Here is a 22,642-nt window from a genome sequence, read left to right as displayed (position 1 = left end):
GCAGAAAAAAATTAACATCACACATTCATCAACATTTGATGGTTTACCTATAAGGGACTGAGGCCATGCATACTGCTTGAAAAATACCACAAGTATAGAAAGGCAAATTCTGTCCACACTGACTGCCACTCAGTATTCTGGATTTGAAGAGCACTTTTACAAAACACTTCCCCAACCACCTTAAATCTGCTCAGCTCTGTATTTTAAGGGAAAATGTAATTCGTCTGATCCTGATTTGTTTGCACTTAACTCATCACAATGTTGTTTTGAAGAAGCTGATGTGCAAAAAGGCTTTTCATCAGCTTTTTGAAGAGCTTTTCTCTTCAAGGAGAAAAAAGAATCAGACAGTGTTTACCAAAGGTAAACAAAAGAAAGCCTTGAAAAAAACCCAATAATTTCTAAAGGCTAAACTCACTACAGGTCAAGGAGTTTTGAGATTTATGGCCCCTGCTCCCTCACCTGGAAAAAGAGTGGTCCAGAATCAACGAGCTGGCCTTCCAGGCAGAAGCTGGCGAGGCCTCCCTGAATGCTCAAGAGCTACAATGTGTGTTTGCTGCAGCCAGTACACACGTCTAATGATGCTCTCAACAAAAGCCCATATTTTGAGCCTTGTTTTCTTTTTTCTTTTCATGTTGTTTCTCTCAATGAAAGGATCAAAGCAGTGAGGCTACTTTTTCTTCACTCAATCAGACAGGAATTCTTTGAAGTAAATGCATGTTTCTCTTGTGCTTTTTTTTTTTTTCCCATTTTTCTCCTTAAGGAAGAATCTTTATAATCAGAGGCTGACTTTGTAAATTTCTCTAACACTAGTCCCCTAGCAGGTGCACGTATGTTTCAAGAAGCAAAGCCTTTCTTGGATTTCCTCTTCTTGCGTTCCACTTGATGAAAGCCATGGGGTAGATTTTAATGTGCCCAGGATGGTTGAGAACATCTAAAGACAACGTCATCCATTCCTCAAAAACATATGAAGACAAAGACATAAGAGTTTGGCTGAACAGAAAAATAAATCAGGGAATTTTGAAAAAGCATTTGTAGTTACAGCTTAAGGCTGTCTTGTAAAAAAAAAAAAGTATCAAAATAACTCCATTAATGATCATCTCAGAAGCAAAATGAAGCCGAAAGCTTGTTACTATGGTTCTTGCTTCTACAGGGAATTCAAAATATCTTATAAAAAATAATGGGATGGTAAATTTTAAAAAAGCTGCCAAAGTCAAGTTGAGCATGATTTCTTCAGAAGCCATTCAGTGGTATATACTGTGTAAAACCAGAGATTCTCCAAGAATGAATATTTTCCTAATGGATAATAAATAACTAATAATAGAAGCTAATCAGAATTAAGCACCTACTGTGTACCCATCATTGTACAAAGTGCTTTCATGCATTATCTCTTTTAATCTTCATACTAACCCTATCAAATAGGTGCTGTTATTAGTCCCATTTTGCAGAAGAGAACACTGAGGCTCAGGATCCCCAAGTGAACATGGATTGAAAGTAGCAGAGCCGGAACTCGACTTCAGATCTCTGTGACACCAAAGCCCAAGCTCTTAACCATTATGCGTGTGGTTTATCAGGAACCTGTTCTTAGAGCCTACACTACTCTTTTTTTTTTTTTGAGCCTACACTAGTCTTGCTACTCAAAGGCTTAAGTCACCTCTGTTCTGGTTAAGCAGACTGAAGCATTAATCTGTTTTGGACAAAATTATTTCTTCACTATTAATTCACTCAAAGGAAAAGAAATCATTTTACAGAAGTTTCCAGACATTCCCTTGATACTCCCTCTGTCTAGTGGTAGTAAAGACCTCCTTCCCTGAACATTTTCCTCATCAAAAAATGTAATAAAGTTATTAAAAGCCACCGAGATATTCACCTAAAATGCCAGCAATTTATCATGTAAATTATATCTCAGAAAATTTATTTCAGAAATAAAAATCCCCCGCCCCCCAAAAAAGAATGTATGTGTATTATGACTGGGTCAGTTTGCTGTATGGCAGAAACTGGCATGAGATTGTAAATCAACTATACTTTAATAAAAAAGATATGTGCATCAAAAAAAAGATTTCCAAATATTCAATGGGAGATACTTGCAGTATGTTTTCGGCTTCACAATTTCCTAAATTTCGTGTTGAATTGTAATTAGGTTGAACTATGTGAAGTGGCCATTTGTGCATGTCAGCTCCATATGAATCAACTTTTAAAGATTTTACGTAGTGTGTTAGCATGCTTGTGCCGTGTAACCTACAGCTGTTCTCCACACTCGCCACATATGAAAATTCCCAGGCTAGGGACTGAATCTGAATCTGCATCGCAGCTGTGGCAATGCCAGATTCTTAACCGACTGTACCACAGCGGAAAGTTAATTTAGATAAAGATTTTCTTGGAGATCCTGTTGTGGCTCAGCAGTAACGAACCTGACTAGCATCCATGAGGATACAGGTTTGATCCCTGGCCTCACTCAGTGGGTTAAGGATCCAGCGGTGCCGTGAGCTGTGGTGTAGGTTGCAGAGAACTCAGTGCTGCCATTGCTGTGGCTGTGGTGTAGGCTAGCAGCTGCAGCTCTGATTCAACCCCTAGTCTGGAAATTTCTATATGCCGCAGGTGCTGCCCTGAGAAAAGGGGAAAATATATTTTTTTTCTTTATCAGCACATGCACTAGGTGAATGGGATTTCTTTTATTTCCTTCCTTCCTTCCTTCCTTCCTTTTCTTTCTTATTGCATTTTTTTCCCCTGGACTTTCAGCTATATTAGGCCATATTGCTCTGTTTCCCTTGCAGTTAAGGTGTAGCCTTAAGACTGAGTTCTGCCCAACAGAATGTGAGCAGAAGTGCCCAACTCCTACAGGCAGAGATCTACTCTTTTTCCCACATATTACCTGGAAGTGAAGAATTCAAAGGCCTTGGCTGAGGCATAAGACAGAAGAAACCTGGGTCACTTTGCTGTACAGCAGAAATTGACAGGACATTGTAAATCAACTATAACAGAAAAAATAAAAATCTTAAAAAAAAAAAAAAAAAAAAAGAAAGAAATCCAGGTCTCTGAATCAGAGTGTGATAAACCACTTGCCAATCCAACACTTTCAGAGGAGCAGGAACCAACCTCAGTTGTGTTCAGTCACTAAAGTACGGGGACTTAATGTTAAAACTAGTGTTACTTTTAACAGTGGTCTTTCGGTAATATTTATTGTGGAATTTCTGCATCCCTTTGGGACCAGTTTAATGGACCAAAATTTAAATGGCTCTTCAGAGAAATGCTACAAAATTTTGAGAAAAAGGGATGTTCAGGTTCAGAGAAGAAAATTAACTTCCTGTTTACAGAAAACATCTATTCTTTGCTACCCATCACTCATTCACCATCTTTCAGGGAAACCATCTTCCTTTGTGCCCAACCACGTGTTTTAGGTGAGGCTGAAACCCCACATTGGCTTAGGCCAACCTGTACTCCTGACCCTCTGGCAACAGTGCTTAGCCAGTGAAACACAAAAGCATGAGGAGACACCACTGAGTCTTTCCAGCAAAGAAATGATTTCTCTTCCTCTGCAAAAGCTAGTCCAAGAGACCTAGCACTCAGCCTCAAGAGTGCATTGCAAAACTCCGAATCTTTTTTTAAAGATTTTTTTTAAAGGCTAATTTTCAGCTCACAGCAAAACTGAGAGGAAGAAACAGAGATTTCCTATATACCCCTTGTCCCATACTTCCACACTGCCCCCACTATCAATATCCCCCACCAGAGAAGTACCTTTGTTACCATCAGTGAACCCACACTAACATCTCATCATCACTGCACAAAATCCATAGTTTACATGAGGGTTCATTCCTGATGAAAATTCTGTGGGTTTGGACAAGTGTACAGTGATATGTATCCACTGTTATAATGTTATACAAAGTAGTTTCACTGCATCCTGGCCAGAATTTGGTGTTGTCAGTGTTTCAGATTTTGGCCATTCTAATAGGTATGTAGTTGTATCTCACTATTATTTTAATTGGCATTTCTCTGATGATGTATCCTGTGGAGCATTTTTCTATATGCTTACTGGCAACCTATATATCTTTTTTTTGGTGAGGTATTCTACAGCCATCTTGCCGCTGCCCAAGAGGAAGGTGGCCTGTCAAGAATGCTGTGTGAAGACACTGCTATGTAGATGAAGACACTGCTCCATGAGGTAAATTTGAGGAACTGGGAAAAATGGATCTTGGCAGATTGTGTGTTTTTATCTGGATCAATTCTGACTTCACATCCAATCTTCTGGAACTCTCAGTTTTGCAGGGCCCTCCGCATAACCAGTATGAGTTGAGTTTTCAGCCCTAAATGATGCAACTCTACTGTTCATTTATTCATTCATTTATTCTGAATTTGATGGGTAAGGAAGTATCACAATTCATACAAATTTGAAAATGGACCAAAGAAAACTCAATATTGAAAATACTTATTGAAATGCACCTAGTTTTTTCTGTAAAGACCATTTTTTCTCCTCTGAGAATTACTAAAGCTTCCAAACCAAGCCTAACTATAATGGTACAATCACTCCTGCAAGGATAATTGAGCCTCAGCATTCAGAAAGAATTCAGGCTAGACCACTGCTGATTGTCAAAGAAACCCATCAAATAATTTACAGGTTTTGCATTTGTACATCCTGTATTACAATACATACTCATTATGTGAGTTAAATTTCTAGTCATTTGTTCTAATACACCACATTTTTAAATGTTATATAGAAAAACATCTTGGAAGCTATAACTCCTAGGCCTTTCTCCAATGGCCCTAGTGTTTTGGCTGAATAGCAGTTTATTCTCCTCATGACTCCAACCTCTATGTGGCCATATATTCACTCATTCATTCTGGAACTGAGTGAATAAAGATGGACAACTTAGAAAATGTAGAAAATTGACGATCCTTATCTTTACTGCCTGTATAAGTCAACATCTTTTGGTAACAAGTGACAAAAAACAAAAACAAACAAACAAACAAACAAAAAAAAACCTGAAGATAATGTAATCAAAAGAGGAAGAGAAATCATGGGCTTTAGCAACTGAAATAACCTTGGACAGATCAAGTGTGATTGAACTCAGGGACTTAACCAGATCATCCCAATCTTGCTCTCCTTGTCTCTTGGCTCTGTTCCCCTCTAAGCCAATGAATGCTCTCCTCATGTGGTAGCACTCAGCATCTAATCACAACTCCAAAATCTAGCAGAAAGTCTCTGCTTGGCTCCAATGCTCATTTTTAAACCAGTCACTCTCGCTAGGGGAATGCAAGGCTCTGATTGGTCAGGCCTGTGACCAACATATACTTATGTATCCTCTGGAGCATATGGACAGAGTGATGCTATTTCCCTCTGGAAGAGAAATGGACACTGGATGGCCACATTGTCAAAGTAATTAACAACAGCTGCTATGACAAGCCATCCCAAATATCTTGACATTAAGATATTTAAAGTTGTATTTGGCTTAACATTAAGTCATATTTTTCACTCCTACAAAGTCTAATGCAGAGCTGTTCTGGTTGAGTGGCTCCCCTGGCACCTCGCCACCAAGCAATGACTCAGGAATCCACACTTCTTCCATCTTGGGAATGCTGCGGTCCACACCACACCATCTCCAAGGTTGTCATGGAAAGGGAAAAGTGAGCTGGACAAGGCGTAACTGCTCTTAGCTACCGTGACCCCAAAATGCACATCAGTCTCTCCTTGCATTCACTGATGAGAACTTGGTCACATGAGCCCACACAGTGCAAGGGAGCTGGGAGATACAGTTCAACTGTGTGCCTAAGAAGAGGAAACTGATTTGGTGGCCACCTGGCCAATCTGTAACACAAAGGCAAACCCAACCCATATCTAACATACAGGCAAAAATGGTCCAATGGCTCTCCTCTGGTCAGACAAACATTAAGGCCAGCAGGGTCCTAAGAGGGGATCTGGTTCTACCATCTACCTGAAGAGATGTGGGCTGTGTAAAGAAAGGACCTTCCCTAGATTACCCACCACTGACGTAGTGAACTTTGGATTTTTGAGACAAAAAGAGAATGAAAAGGAATTCCTCACTCCCCAGGTGCCAGAAACATCTTCCTGTGCTGCCTCCATCATAGATACCAACTTAGCAAAATTTGCTCTTATCAAGTATGGGACAGTAGAAATGTGGTTAGTTTTACAGCCAGATGGACCTGAATTCACACCTAAGTTTCATTTGTTTCTAGTTTGGACAAGCTGTTAAGCTCTCTGAGCAGCATTTCTTCAGCCTAGACTGATAGTCAAGAAGCATTAGCTGAAGATTCTAAGAGTATAATATATTTTCCCAGTGTTTTGTGGCTAGGGCATCCAAGGAAACCAGACAAGCTCTGAGAATGAGAGAAACTATCCCCTTTTAGAGGTGAATTCACTTTTACATAGTAAACATTTCACTCCCAGAATGTACTTTGCTGATTCAATGATCACAGTTCTACATCTTGGCTAGCTAAGCTAAAAAGGGAGAAATGGATATAGTCTAGCTCCTCTCCAGGACCCAAGTGAGGATAACAATCTTCTTCTGAGAGGAAGTGGCTCCATTTTCTGGAGGTGACTGAATTCTAGATGCTTGGCAAGGCCTTGCCTGCAAGAATGCCACCCAGCTGGAGACCCAGACTTCACCATTTGAATAGTAAGGGCCTAACTCACCCTCCATGGGGTCATGAACCGCATGCCTGAAGCTTAAAGCCAACTGTCTATCCTCAAGTTTCCATGTACTTTCAAAGAAAACTAAGTTGCAGGCAGGCAAATTTTGACCAGACCAGGAGATTAGCTTGTCTCCAGTGCTCCAAATAGCCACTTCAGTGTTCCTCACTGCTGAAGATTCCCTACCCCAGGCAGTCCCCCAGCCTCAGAATTTTTCTTCCCTCCTGTAACTCATCAAAATGTATTTGTTGTATGGCTCATTCCCTCAGATCTTTACCAAAACCACTCATCAGCCAGCCAACTTGATCATATACTTCGTTGTTACCTGTGATAGCATTTCCCAAATAACATGTTCCTTTAAAGAGAGACCTCTTTGAGACAAACTACCTACCACAACACAAAAAGGACATCCAAAAATTCTAGTGGAGTAAATTTGGTTGAGAAGACATTTCCCTGACCTAGAAATTCTTAGCAGTTTTGGTTTACATAAGAGTGAACCATACTATAAAACAGCCTAAGATCTTGAGGCAGTTATGAGTCCACAAGAAACATGGCTGTAGACACTGTCTAAATTCTCACCACACACATTAAGCTTCTGGGTAGGGATTATTATACTTGTAATACTTTCATTGTTTTGTGCATTTTCTCTTTAGGCTACAGAAAATGTCGTTAAAAGATTTAAAATTTTTCATTTAAGGGAGTTCCCGTTGTGGCTCAGTGGGTTACAAACCCAACTATTATCCATGAGGATGTGGGTTCAATCCTCAGCCTCACTCAGTGGGTTAAGAATCCGTCATTGCCAAGAGCTGTGGTAGGTCACAGATGTGACTTGGAGCCCATGTTACTGTGGCCGTGGTGTAGGCCAGCACCTGCAGCTCTGATTCGACCCCTAGCCTGGGACCTTCTGGAAATATGCCACAGGTATGGCCCTAAAAAGCAAAATAATAATAATAAATTTTCATTTGAAAATTTCCCAGAGGAAGTCTCCATTTTATCAATCCACACTTTTAGAAACATCATAGCTTTGTCTTCCTAATACACACTTCTTTTTTTTTTTTTAAAGGAACTTTTTTTAGAGAAAAAGAAGAGAATCTGTTTCCTTTAGCTGACCTTCAGAGACTGACCCATAAAGTGTGCCTGAATTGCAGAAAGCCAAAACTGAAAAGAAACATGAATTAATTTCACCTAGGTGAGTACTCTAACTCCTGATTTTAAAAGGTATATAGCAGTATTATTACTACTGAGATTTCTGTTCAAGATCCTGTCCGATAGACTATCATTCAGGACTTACGGAAAAAATATTTAGGGAACACTTCCTGCAAGAACTTACCACCCTCCCACAGGCCCAAAACCATAGTGATTTGCACCCCAAAATAGATCGACACACATACCTCACTGCTGCCTAATTTATGTTCCAGTCACACCTTGATCTTACTTGCATTTCATAGACACTTGAATATTGGGGACACTTTTTATATACAGAACTCCTTAAATTTTTGTTCAGCCAGAGGGTAGGAACAGGCATGGCTAGAGCCAAGGCAGCCAAGTCTGAGAAGTGACCTCTAATAGCAAGGACCTCCTGTTAGGCCAGGATAGAAGGAGTAGAATAATTGCTTGTCCAAACCTCTGGCCCCTGTGCCTTGAGACAGCTCGTACAGTAGAGAGAACCCTGGCAGAAGAGTCAGGAGACTTCAGACTCTGCCAAGAACCAGGTGGGGTATGACTGTGCAAATGGCTCTCTAAGCTTCAGCTTCCCTGCTCACAAAATGAGGTGGGGTGGGGAGAACTTGGCCTGGGTCAGACTCAGCGTTTCCATTGCTAGGAGGTGGGGAGGCAAGGTTTTCCCTTCTAAGAAACAGATGAGAGATGTGGATCCTCTCCCTAGAAAATATGCAGAGATCCAAAATGGTACCCAGAAGAGATGGTACAGGAATGTCAGCTGAAAACTTCCAAGCAAGATACCCTCAAAACGTCCTTCTCTTAGTAAAATGAAAACAAAATTAATAGTTGATTCTTCTTTTCAAAAATCTGCTGGCTGTGCCTGAGTCTTCTCTTCCTCTTACCTCTGCCCCTTCCCCACATCTCATTCACCATGATTTCCTATCCATGCTAACACAAAATCCAAAAGATCCAAAAGGTCTACTTCTCTCAACCTCCCCTACCTCAACCCTAGTCCAAGCTGCCACAGCATCTCTCACTCTGACCTCCTATAATCTTTTCCCTACCACCCATCTGGGAGGGTTCCTCCACACATGTGACTTCTCTGCTCACCTGCTTCCTGTGGCCCTCAGGATGAGGGGCCAACATGATCTCCCAGGGGAATGCCCACTATTCTCCACCACCACCCTTCCTCTCCTGCTTTCTGTTCCTTGCATTTGTCAAACTCACTCTCTCCTCACATTCCTCTTTTCCTGGACCACTCTGTTCCCAGAACTTCACATGGCTTTAAGGTCTCAGGTACCCCCCACAACCTAGGACCTTCAAAGGTCCTCTCCTTGGAGAAGCTGCTTTGCAGACACTGACTTCCCCATCCTCCTGTCCTGGTGTCTTCACAGCCTTTATCATTGGCTAGAAGGATTCTGTTCATGTACGGTTTCCTGGTTCATAGCTGGTGCCTCCACATCTCCATTCCCATCACCAAAATGAAGAGTCCTTCCAGAGGAGGGGCCTTGCTGGTCCTGTACACTCTATATCTGGGCCATTATAGCTGCTTACTAAGGATTTGTTGATTTCATTAAATAAAATAATATTTCAGTGAGTTCCCGAGATGGATAAGCAGTAATGAATCCAACTAGTATCCATGAGGATGTGGATTCGATCCCTGGCCTTGCTCAGGGATTAAGGATCCAGCATTACTGTGAGCTCCAGTATAGGTCGAAGACGTGGCTCAAATCCCTCATTGCTATGGCTGTGGTGTAGGCTGGCAGATACAGCTCTGATTCGAGCCCTAGCCTGGAAACTTCCATACACCAAACGTATGGCCCTAAAGAGGACAAAAAAAAAAAAATTAAATCCTTCCTTTGACATTGTGTAATAAAACTAGCAGACTGGTTCCTGTTTTTAAAGAATTTTAATTGATTCTCATGAAGACATCAGCGTTATGCCATTAATTTAGCCCCTAGAATTTATTTCTCCAAATTAAATTGCTCTTATTCCTCTGAGCCTTCTCACCAGTCTTACTCTCATCCTTTTAATCACTTTCCAGGACCTTCCCTGGAGGCTCTCCAATTTCTCCTTGTCCTCCTGAGAAGCTGAATAACTTTGTTCTTAGTGGGATCCATTGTGAAACTTTAGAGGAGTTAGGGCAATAATTCTGCACAGTAGAGGGTTTAAGAGTTTGGGATTGGAATTCCCATCGTGGCTCAGTGGTTAACGAACCCGACCAGTATCCATGAGGTCGTGGATTTGATCCCTGGCCTTGCTCAGTGGATTAAGGATCCGGCATTGCCGTGAGCTGTGGTGTAGGTCGCAAATGCAGCTCAGATCATGAGTTGCTGTGGTTGTCGTATAGGCTGGCAGCTGTAGCTCTGATTTAACTCCTAGCCTAGAACCTCTATGTGCCTCTGGCATGGCCCTAAAAAGACAAAAACAAACAAACAATCAAAAAGAAAAAATGTTTGGGATTTCTAAGGGGGGCAGCTTCAGATACAAGCACTTTCTGGCTAGGTGACCTTGAGTGAGCTCCTCTCTCAGCCTGGGTTGCCTTCTCTATAGAATGGGGATGACAAAAGTATTTTACAGGGCTGTCACTTTCTCTTTAAAAAGCATTGAGCGCAGGACCTAGTGCACACTAAAACCTCAGTAAATAAGGAATTTTTTTTTCTTTTTATGGCTGTGGCATATGGAAGTTCCTAGGCTAGGGGTGGAATCAGAGCTGTAGCTGCCAGCCTACACCATAGCCACAGCAACACCGGATCTATGGCCCTTGCTGCATCTTGCAGCAATGCCAGACCCTTAACCCACTGAGTGAGGCCAGGGATCAAGCCCGCATCCTCACAGAGACTATGTCAGGTTCTTAACCCACTGAGCCACAATGGAAACTCGGAGACCATTCTTACTAATCATTAAGCTAAAACTATAACCTCTTGAAATGAACAGGAGAGCCGTGAAAGGGAATTGAGCTGTATGCAGAAAACATATTATATGATTTTGGGTTTTGTAGAGGGGGAGAGAAGAGGGAAAAGGTTATTTATTAAAACTCTAAATAAAGTGAAGGGGAAATGAAAGAATATTATTTGCACCCTGTTATCAGCGTGGCATGCATGAAACAGACATCTCTAATGGTAGTGTGCACAGTGAAAGAGCCAGCCAAACGTCAAACAGAAGCAAGTGGGGCAAAAGGTGAAATTGCTCGAAAGGAAATAACACCTCCTTTCATTTGATGGGAGATGAGCTAATACATGGATGTCAGCCAGGGCTTCATACACCTGTCTCTTCTAATGTTCCTCTGCCCTCTGAGGAGCAGCAGGTCTTAGCTTGGCTACATTTCCTTCAGTGGCCCAGGACCTCCACAAAGACAGCTGGGAGCCATCCTTGTTAATGGAAGGCCTCGGAGGTCCCCTTTGGGAGTCCTTGGAATGTACATATGCACCAAACTTGGAAAGACTATTTTGAGGATGCTTATATTTAGAGCACACTTCCATGATGACACAGCCCACCAGGTCCTCCACAAATGATGGACTTCAGACAAAGGTGGGATGGCCTCCAAAGACCTAGAGCTCAAGTTCTATCAGGCTGCCCGTGTGGTAGAATGCTAAGCAGCCATAAAAGTGGATGAATCAGATCCCTGTGTTCTGACAGAACAACATCCAAATGCATGTCTAGTGATAAAAGCCAGGACCTATTTCAGGGAAGAAACCTCTTCCCTCTGCTGCATATGCGTGGAGAAGACCTTCAGCCAACACCTCCCATCTCTCTCCATCTCTGACTCACACCTCCCTAGGAAGGCCATCCCTTGTGCCATGTTTTCTAGAGGGCAGGGAAGTGAAGAAGAGCCCAAGTTCTCCTAGACCTTGAATTGCTTGCTCATGCCATCTCCTAGGCCCTTCCCTGAGCTTCCAGGTGGGAAACCAGCAGCTTAGGGGCAAGGAGAGGTGAGAAGACCCATGCTTCACTCTCTGGTCCAGCTCCTCCTCCTGCATTAGGGAGTGGGGATCAGGCCATCCCTGTCCTGAGTTTGAGCCTGGCTGTCTCCAATTCAAGGTGTCATCTTGGACTTACCCCCAGTCAACTGCTCCAATCCAGCCATTACCAGAGATTTGTCAAAAATATGAAAGTTAAAAATAAGAGCCATGTGAGAGTCAGACACTAAGAATGACCCTCAATGATCTCTGGCTCCTAGAATTCACACACTTGTGTCATCCCCTCCCCTGAATGTAGGCTAGTCTGAGACTTTGCCATCCAATAGATCACGACAAGAGTGGTGAGATACACCTCATGTTTAGGTCACATGAGATAGTAATCTCCATCTTTCTAGTAGTGTCACCTGTGCTCCTTTGACGAAGACAGCTACCATGTTGAGAGCTGTCCTACAGGGAGGCCCACATGGAAAGGAACTCAGGGGTGGCCTCTGGCCAACAGCCAGTAAGGATCCAAGGCCCTCAATCCGAGAACTCACAGGGAACTTCCAACAACCATATGAGCTTGGAAGTGGATCCATTCTCAGCCAAGTCTCAGAGGAGTCCCTGCCCAACACTTTCATGGAGAGCCCAGGCTCTGGAGCTTGACTGCCTGGGTTCAAATCCTGTTTCCCCAGTTAACCTCTCTGTGTCTAAGTTTCCTCATCTCTAGAACAAGGATAGGAATAGTCCTAACCCATGGTCTCTGGTGGAAAGGACTCAATGAGTTAAAGCAATATGTGTTCATTAAGAATCAATAAAGGTCAAAAAAAAAAATTCCCATTGTGGCTCAATGGTAACAAACCTGACTGGTATCCATGAGGACACAGGTTCAATCCGTGGCCTTGCTCAGTGGATTAAGGCTCCATCGTTGCCATGAGCTGTGGTGTAGGTCACAGACACAGTTTGGATCAGGCATTGCTGAGGCTGTGGTGTAGGCCAGCAGCTACAGCTCCGATTCGACCCCTAGCCTGAGAACCTCCATATGCCATGAGTGCAGCCCTCCAAAAAAAAGAAAAAAGCACCAAAGAACCAACAAAGTTTAATACTTGCTGGCCAATACCTGTCCTTGCCCTCACCTCTAAACTATTGAGAGCGGTTATCTCTAAGAGGTAGTATTGTGGGAATTTCCACATTTGGAGATATACATTTCTCTTTTTTCTCTCTTTCTTTGTATATATATGTGTGTGTGTGTGTGTATATTTTTTTAATTAACATAATTTTGTATTTTGAAAAAATTAAAGTTCTTTTTAAAATTCACATTAGCTTTCAGTTAGGCATTTCTAAGTATCAGATCTCTCTTAGGCTCCTATAAATAACAAAAATCCATGCAAAACAGCTTAAATGGGGAAGGAATAACAGGATGGACTCTGGATTGTGGCACAGAATAGGAGGTTAAGAATGTTGGGGCCTTGGAGGGAGACTGGCTGGAGCCAGACAGCATTGCTGGCCATAGCAGACAAGGCCTCGTCCTCTCTCTTGGGCCACATGGTCTCTCTTTGTGCCTCTCAGACTGTGGTGGTGACCCACTCTATTTATACGACCAATCATTCAACAGAAACTGATTAGCTACTCTGTGTCTCAATTCTACATTCCCTGAGAGAGAACCCAGTTGGTCAGATGAACACTCATGGTCCCACCCTCAATGCCTGGGAGAGTGTAGGGTCCTCTAACACAAGCTGGACTGTTGGGACCACCTCAGGCGGTACTGCAGAGTGTCACTAGGCAGGTCGCCAAGAGGAAGGGATGCCCAAGGTGTCTCTTTCAAGTCCATTCCTGCTTTGTAGTAAGGACAGCAAAGACATGAAGAATAATGTCCAAGATTTTGAAGCTTTAGACAAGAGGTAGTGTTTGCCATAAATACTGGAAACCACTAGAAATCTCTCATTCAGAGAGAAACTTAGCAAGTCCTTTTAGTAGGTTGGATTCCTTTTCTTTTTGGTACCCTGATCTATATGAGGTTGCTGCTTTTCTCTTGGGTATAAAATATCAAAGGAGGAAGAAAGATGGCTCTTCCCCACTGATACTGTGCATCTCTGTGGCAATACCAACAATATTTATGGGACCACAGGAGTCGGTACTTGCAATGCCAGTTAGTAGGACAGGGTACACATTATCCATAACCGAACTTGAAGGAAATATGCCCTTCCTTGCTTTGTCCTTATAAAAAGTAACAGTTACAAATAAAATACAAATGCAAGTCCATGGCCAACCCTGCATCTCACAACATGATGCTAAATATAAAAAATACTGCTCAACTTGAAATTACACCTCACTTAGTAGAAACATTATCTCCAATTAGCATAATTGTCTAATGAACATTCAAAGGGGAAAAACTAATTACTCGAATCATAGGCTCTCTGGGTTGGAAGGGAACTCACAGGTCAGTGTAAATGCCCGTCTTCTCTTCCTACCTTCCACAACCCTCAGCTGGTACAAGAAGCCCCCTTACTCTGTCCCTACCAGGTGGATGCTAATTCTGCTTCATTTCTACTTAGAATCAACAGCTTCTGTTTCTGGAGAACTATAGTTATCAGAAAATCTTGACTCCAGTAGGACTAAAAAATTGGCTTCCTTGTAACTCCTACCAAATGACACAACACTTGCCCAAATTTTGTGTCTGGAGCCTCATAAACAAACTCTTTTCTGCATACCAAGAAGAAATATAGTCTCATGTTTCAAAAGGAAGCTATGCCCAATGGCAGATCTGCTTGGTTGCCCACCCAGCAGCCACTCCTCACACCTCGTTCTTCTGAGCTAAAAGCATGCCAATTTTTTTAAGTTATGAGATGGGCAGAAATATGCTCAAAGAAAGATATCTCTTCCCCAGCCCCAGGTCGTGTTAGTCTTTGAAACTAAAGGTCCAAAGGGACAGCCACATGACACAGTCAGGCCAATGAAATATAAGGGGAGCCTGCTAAGGAATGTTTGGACAAGTTTTGGCTTCCTGGTAGAAGGGTAGTATGTTTGAGAAAAGATTGCTGGCTCAGCTCTGCCTCTCCCCATTCCTCCTTGCCTGGACCATGGTTGTGGGATGTGTGATGCTTGGAGCCCTGGCGATCAGCTTGGTATCATAAGGTGACATACGTAAGAAGCCATCATACCAAGAATGCAAAGCAAATCTACAAGATGCCTGGGCCTCGAATGGTATCATTAAGCCATTGCTGCTCACCCCAGGATGGCCTCCCTCCAGACATCTTGTTCTGTGAGATAATCATGTTTTAATCACCCATGGACTGCTAGCTGAGCTTTCCCCTAGTTGTAAAGGAATAAGTTCAACCAATTAACACTTCACCAGTGAGACTCATGGGACATTTCAAGGCTCCATTCAGCCCCACCCTCCTAACCTGCCTCCTCAGTACAATCACTATCTGTCAGATGTGGTGCAGGAAATGCAGCATGAGCCCCCAGTGACAGCTGCCCAGAATGGATCTGTTGCTTCTCTATTCGAACATCCCCAATTTCACTTGCTTGGCATCCTTCACACACCTTGAGGTTGCCTTTTACAGCACATGACTCTTTCCCAGATGCTTACACTGAGTCCCTCCTGAAAATTGCTCCTGAAAATTGTCATTTGGACCCAAGTGCTGGACTTTGCATTGGTGTCTGTGATGGTCCAGGTTGCTTCCCAGACCGTCAACTTTGCTTTGGCTCAGTATTCGTTCATCTAGTTTATTAGCTCTCCTCACCGAGCCATGGCAGCCTGGAAATCTGATCAGCATGCCATCAGTGTGCTCACTCACAAAGCTCTAAAAAAAATCCACTGTATAAGTCAGCAACCAGAGACTAAAATGCAACACAATGCTAGCAGTGGGTCTGACAATGATAACAGACATACCAGTGTCTCCAAAAATACACCAGCTTGATAATCATTTGGATTGAGACTTTTCTGGTATATTAATCTACCAGAAGGAGGAGAAGTTTTGATCCAAGCCACAGGAGATAACAGTGCTAAGGAAGGGATGGTGACAGGAGGTCAGTACATTCCATGGTCATTATTATGGCAGTTATCAGTCTCTCCATTCTGGGAGTCCGACAATGGCAGCTTGTTAGGTCATGTGTAACAAAACACAAGTTGAAAAAAGTCTCAGAGATTTAAGAGTTTTGCTCTAAAAAAAAAAAAAAAAAAAAGCACATTTTATAGAATGTAGGCATTTGTTCCATAACAATAGAACACAGTTGTGATTTACAAAGCAAAGCAAAATATAAGATCTGCTATCCTAATGATATTTTTTTTTATTCTAGACATAATAAGCAGATCCGAAGTAAAGCAAACTCCTAGATGAAAGCAGGTATCTGTAACACCAACATTGTGGGGGATAAAAGAAAAGGCGGGAGCGAGGGGGAAGGACAAGAAAACTGTAATCTGGAGAAGTGACCAGAATAACTGCTTTTGCATTTCCTAAACTCTGATTTTTGCTTTTTGGAACTTTCTGGATTTTTTTTTTAACATTTTTCATCTGGGTCTGGTTGAATCTGCAGATGCAGGATCCACAAATATAGAGGGCCAACTGCATAAAATAATGACTGGATAAATACGAATCCTCTTACCTACATATATACCTGCTTAAACTGTACTGCCTTGAGATCTGAGGGGTGGGATTTCTGGTTCAAACTTAATCAAAAATTGCCCTCAAAACCAAATAGTTATCCAAAATGCAAATTCTTGTTACTGCTAAGTTATTCCCACAAAGATTATACACATGCAATCTTCTGCCAGCACAACTGGCAGAGTATTAATCATTGATATAAATCTTTGACAATTTGGTGGGAGAAAAATGGCATCTTTCATTGCCATCCTTTGCATTTCTTTCACTATTAATAGAGTTTTTCCTTCGTCCTTATTTTAAATAATTTTTCTCTGATGCTCAGGGAGAATTTTTAAACTTGGTAAGTAGAGCACTTATAAAAGGGATAAGCACCACATATTTCTAACTTAATTACTGCACCATTAAAATGAGCTCTGCACAACATATCTGGAAATGGGCCTTTGTCTAAGAGACAAAGATGTATGTGGTTTCTTTTCCAAATCAGATGGCTGAGAGCTTTGCCTGCAAAGTTGTGTCCTAGAAGTACACATGACCTCCACATCCCCACCTATCCTGGGAAAAGACCTTGCCAAGTGGTTCTTCTCAGCTCATGGCAGTTCCCATCCTAATTTTTTAAAGCCCTGTTGTTTTTAAGATACAGAAACAGGAAACAGTTCTCTGGTTTTTTTCCATGGCTAATTTAAGTTGTAGTAACACAATCATAATTTTCACTTGAATAGCCTTTAAGATTCATTTTGAAAACAGCAGTAGCTACCTGGAGACACATTTATAGTGAGTTTTCAGCACTGCACCAGTGGAGGTACAAAGAAAAATTCTAGAATAACTACTTATAAAGTTTAAATGAATTTAATTAGACTACTCAGAATGGAAAAAAATGCTGAATTATAAACCATTGTAGACATGATTAATTGCATTTGTGTTATGCACAAAGCAGAGGAATGAAACCACCCCACAGCTTGTTCCTCCCAGATTCAGAGGTGCATGCTGTTGCCACCAGACAGCTCTGTGTGGAAGCACACCTAGAGTGTGTCTGCTGTCAGAGCAGTGAGAGTGTGATCAGGAAGGGCCCCTGGGGCCTCTGCAGACTCACAACCAACCAGTCCTATGAGCCCTTCCTTCCTGGGGCCCATCCCTGAATCCTTTCCTGCGGTGCCCTGCAGTCGGTCCCAGACTTCCGTGATGCCAGGCCCGACCTTCCCTCATTCCTCCCTGGCCCCTCTGGACCTGGACACACCACTCTTTTTGATCGGTGCTGCCCAACCATAGGTGGGCATGCAGTAGGTGCTCACTAAGTAGCTGGATGAGTGAATGAACAAACACAAGAAGTGAGCTCCCCTCAGCGGACAGAATGACAAGTCTAGATGTCCATGACACAGTAAGTGGAAAAAAGCAGATTTTCAAAAGATGTACAGAGAGGATAATCTGATTTATTTTTATAAAAAGTGTGTAAATGAAAAAAATTCTGGAAAGATGCCATTTACACATCAACATTTAAAGGTGAGAGGCTGAGGGTAGATGTAGACAAGACACTGAGACAGGGGTCCTCTCCTAAGAGGCCTCTGTCCTTTTGCTGAGGAATAAACATTTTACTCAGATACCCCCTGGCAGCCTGGTCTTATAGGTGCCTACAGATGAAGGTAAACTGACAAAGAAAGGACCTGGGTCCTTCAGACTCCATCACAGGAGGAGGGCACAGAAGGAGGGCACTGGGAATAACCAGCAATGTTTATCCAATATTTTCCCACTCATTCATTCAAGAAATATTTATTGAGTACCTGCTATATGCCAGGCATTGTTCTGGGCTATGGGCTATAGCAGTGATGAGAGACAAAATCTCAGATCTCATAGAGCTCACATTCTGGTGGAGAAAGCCAAACAATAAATTATATGGCATGTTAGATAAAGCAATAAAGCAGAAACATAAAGAGTGCCAGATGGGATGGGATTGTCATTCTAAGCAGAGTGGCCAGGGGAAGGCTCCAGGACAGGGGATTTGACAGACAAATAGGAGCTCATCAGGAGGCCACGTGGGAAAGGGCCTTTGCTCAGGCTCTTTCCTCTGAGGGAAGAGCCTGAGCAAAGGTCCTGGAGTGGGCGCACTCCTGGCATATCTGCTGGCACAGGGAGAATATAGTCAGGAAACTGAAGGCCAGGTTACCTGGAGCCTTGCAGGGTGACATGGGTCATGAGGATGTATGATGCTCTTAAGCCAAGGAAATCAGGGAGCCCTCTGGAGAGTCAGAAAAAAGATGTGACAGAATTTAAATTACATTTTTAGATGGCTTTATGAGATATAATTTACATATACTATAATTTACCCATTTAGAGTATGTAATTCAATGATACTTTGTATATTTACAGGATTGTGCAACCATTGCCATTATTCAATTTCAGGACATTTTCATGCCCTGCTGCCTTCTGCCCCAAAGCACATATCCATTAGCAGTCACTCCATATCCCCCTTCCTCCAAACCTAGGCAGTTACTAATCTCCTTTCTTTCTCTATGGGTTTGCCTTTCTGGACATTTCATATAATTGGAATCATATAAATATGTGGCCTTTTGTGAGTAGCCTATCTCATTCAGAATAATGTTTTTAAGGTTCATCTATATTGTAGCAAGTATGAATGCTTCTTTCCTTTTTACTGTTGAATAATATTCCATTGTGCGGACATTCCACATTTGTTTATCTGTTCACGGGTTGGTGGATATTTGGGTTGTTTCCACTTTGGGGCTATTAGGAATAATGCTGCTTTGAACATTTGTAAGGTTTTATGTAGATGTATATTTTCAATTCATTCTGAGGAACTGCCAAACTGTTTTCCAAGGTGACTGCACTGTTTTACATTCCCATCAGCGGTGTATAAGGGTTCCAATTTCTTCACAGCCTCACCAGTGCTTGTTTTTTTGGTTTTTTTTTTGGTTTTTGGTTTTTGGTTTTTTGATTATAGCCATCCTAGCGTGTGTAAAGTAGTATCTCATGTGGTTTTGATTTGTGTTTCTCTAGTGACTAATGTTGTTAAACATCTTTTCAAGGGATTATTAGCCATTTGCATATCTCCTTTGAAAAAATATTTTTTTAATTTTAAATAATTTTTATTTTTTCCATTAAAGCTGGTTTACAGTGTTCTATCAATTTTCTACTGTACATACATAATATACATTCTTTTTCTCACATTATCCTCCATCAAGCTCCATCATGAATGACTAGATACAGTTCCCAATGCTATACAGCAGGATCTCATTGATTGCTTATCCATTCTAAAGGCAATAGTTTGCATCTATTAACCCCAGATTCCCAGTCCATCCCACTCCCTCCCCCTTGGCAATCACACATCTGTTCTCCAAATCCATGAGTTTCTTTTCTATGGAAAGGTTCATTTGTGCCGTATATTAGATTCCAGATATGAGTGATATCATATGATATTTGTCTTTCTCTTTCTGACTTACTTCATTAGTGTGAGAGTCTCTAATTCCATCCATGTTGCTGCAAATGGCATTATGTTGTTCTTTTTTATGGCTGAGTAGTATTCCATTGTGTATATATACCACATCTTCTTAATCCATTCATCTGTCAATGGACATTTAGGTTATTTCCATGTCTTGGCTATTGTGAATGGTACTGCAGTGAACATATGGGTGCATGTGTCTTTTTCAGTGAATATTTTGTCCAGATATATGCCCAAGAATAGGATTGCTGGGTCATATGGTAGTTCTATATTTAGTTTTCTAATATATCTCCATACTGTTTTCCATAGTGGTTGTACCAATTTACATTCTCACCAACAGTGTAGGAGGGTTCCCTTGTCTCCACACCCTTTCCAGCATTTTTTATTTGTGGCCTTATAAATGATAGCCATTAATAAGTATGTGAGGTGGTACCTCATAGGTGTGAGGTGGTACCTCATAGTAGTTTTGATTTGCATTTCTATAATTATCAGTGATGCTGAGCATTTTTTCATGTGCTTGTTGGCCATTGTATATTGAAGGAATATTTACTCAAATCCTTGCCCATTTAAAAAATTGGATTACAGAGTTCCCGTCGTGGCGCAGTGGTTAACGAATCCGACTAGGAACCATGAGGTTGCGGGTTCGGTCCCTGCACTTGCTCAGTGGGTTAACGATCTGGCGTTGCCGTGAGCTGTGGTGTAGGTTGCAGACAAGGCTCGGATCCAGCGTTGCTGTGGCTCTGGCGTAGGCCGGAGACTACAGCTCCGATTGGACCCCTAGCCTGGGAACCTCCATATGCCGAGGAAGCGGCCCAAGAAATAGCAAAAAGACAAAAAAATAAAAAAATTTAAAAAAATAAAAAATAAAAAATTGGATTATTTGTCTTTTTATGACTTATGTTATAAAAGGCTTATTCTGACCACTATTGAGATAGTGTGTATAAAGAACACAAATTACTTTTGAAAATGTAAAAAAAAAATTATTTTTTTTTTTAATTTTATTTTCCCACTGTACAGCAAGGGGGTCAGGTTATCCTTACATGTATACATTACAATTACAGTTTTTCCCCCACCATTTCTTCTGTTGCAACATGAGTATCTAGACATAGTTCTCAATGCTATTCAGTGGGATCTCCTTGTAAATCTATTCTAGGTTGTGTCTGATAAGCCCAAGCTCCCGATCCCTCCCACTCCCTCCCCCTCCCATCAGGCAACCACAAGTCTCTTCTCCAAGTCCATGATTTTCTCTTCTGAGGAGATGTTCATTTGTGCTGGATATTAGATTCCAGTTATAAGTGATATCATATGGTATTTGTCTTTGTCTTTCTGGCTCATTTCACTCAGGATGAGAGTCTCTAGTTCCATCCATGTTGCTGCAAATGGCATGATGTCATCCTTTTTTATGGCTGAGTAGTATTCCATTGTGTATATATACCACCTCTTCCGAATCCAATCATCTGTCGATGGACATTTGGGTTGTTTCCATGTCCTGGCTATTGTGAATAGTGCTGCAATGAACATGCGGGTGCATGTGTCTCTTTTAAGTAGAGCTTTGTCTGGATATATGCCCAAGAGTGGGATTGCGGGGTCATATGGAAGTTCTATGTATAGATTTCTAAGGTATCTCCAAACTGTTCTCCATAGTGGCTGTACCAGTTTCCATTCCCACCAACAGTGCAGGAGGGTTCCCTTTTCTCCACAGCCCCTCCAGCACTTGTTATTTGTGAACTCATTAATGATGGCCATTCTGACTGGTGTGAGGTGGTATCTCATGGTAGTTTTGATTTGCATTTCTCTTATAATCAGCGATGTTGAGCATTTTTTCATGTGTTTGTTGGCCATCTGTGTATCTTCTTTGGAGAAATGTCTATTCAGGTCTTTTGCCCATTTTTCCATTGATTGATTGGTTTTTTTGCTGTTGGGTTGTATAAGTTGCTTATATATTCTAGAGATTAAGCCCTTGTCAGTTGCATCATTTGAAACTATTTTCTCCCATTCTGTAAGTTGTCTTTTTGTTTTCTTTTTGGTTTCCTTTGCTGTGCAAAAGCTTTTCAGTTTGATGAGGTCCCATGGGTTTATTTTTGCTCTAATTTCTATTGCTTTGGGAGACTGACCTGAGAAAATATTCATGATGTTGATGTCAGAGAGTGTTTTGCCTATGTTTTCTTCTAGGAGTTTGATGGTGTCCTGTCATATATTTAAGTCTTTCAGCCATTTGGAGTTTATTTTTGTGCATGGTGTGAGGGTGTGTTCTAGTTTCATTGCTTTGCATGCAGCTGTCCAGGTTTCCCAGCAAATGCTTGCTGAATAGACTTTCCTTTTCCCATTTTATGTTCTTGCCTCCCTTGTCAAAGATTAATTGGGATGCTGCGAAAACAGTGCTCAGAGGGAAATTTATAGCAATACAGGCCTTTCTCAAAAAAGAAGAAAGATCCCAAATTGACAACTTAACCCTCCACCTAAATGAATTAGAAAAAGAAGAACAAAAAAGTCCTAAAGTCAGCAGAAGGAAGGAAATTATAAAGATCAAAGAAGAAATCAATAAAATAGAGACTCAAAAAACAATAGAGAAAATTAATAAAACCAAGAGCTGGTTCTTTGAAAAGGTGAACAAAATTGATAAACCCCTGGCCAGACTCACTAAAAAGAGGAGAGAAAGAACCCAAATCACCAAAATTATAAATGAAAAAGGAGAAATCACAACGGATACAGCAGAAATACAAAAAACCATAAGAGAATACTGTGAACAACTATATGGCAACAAGTTTGACAATCTGGAAGAAATGGACAATTTTCTAGAATCTTACAGCCTGCCAAAACTGAATCAAGAAGAAACAGACCAACTGAACAGACCGATCACTAGAAATGAAATTGAAGAGGTCATAAA

General features: G+C 41.5%; 1 long non-coding RNA gene across 1 annotated transcript in view; it reads left to right on the top strand.

Moving 5' to 3' along the window:
- Window positions 1-22,642, top strand: part of LOC110256246 — a 60,054-nt gene that overhangs the window by 26,183 nt on the left and 11,229 nt on the right. The window contains exons 2-4 of the long non-coding RNA XR_002337582.1: window positions 4,058-4,156; window positions 7,704-7,829; window positions 16,003-16,049. This is a non-coding gene — a long non-coding RNA (uncharacterized LOC110256246). The remainder of the gene's footprint in view (window positions 1-4,057; window positions 4,157-7,703; window positions 7,830-16,002; window positions 16,050-22,642) is intronic.

The sequence above is a fragment of the Sus scrofa genome, chromosome 13 (genome assembly GCF_000003025.6).
Source record: "Sus scrofa isolate TJ Tabasco breed Duroc chromosome 13, Sscrofa11.1, whole genome shotgun sequence".
Classification (NCBI taxonomy): Eukaryota; Metazoa; Chordata; class Mammalia; order Artiodactyla; family Suidae; genus Sus; species Sus scrofa.
The sequence above is the reverse complement of the archived record's forward strand: the minus strand, read 5'-3'. Positions and strand labels throughout refer to the sequence as shown.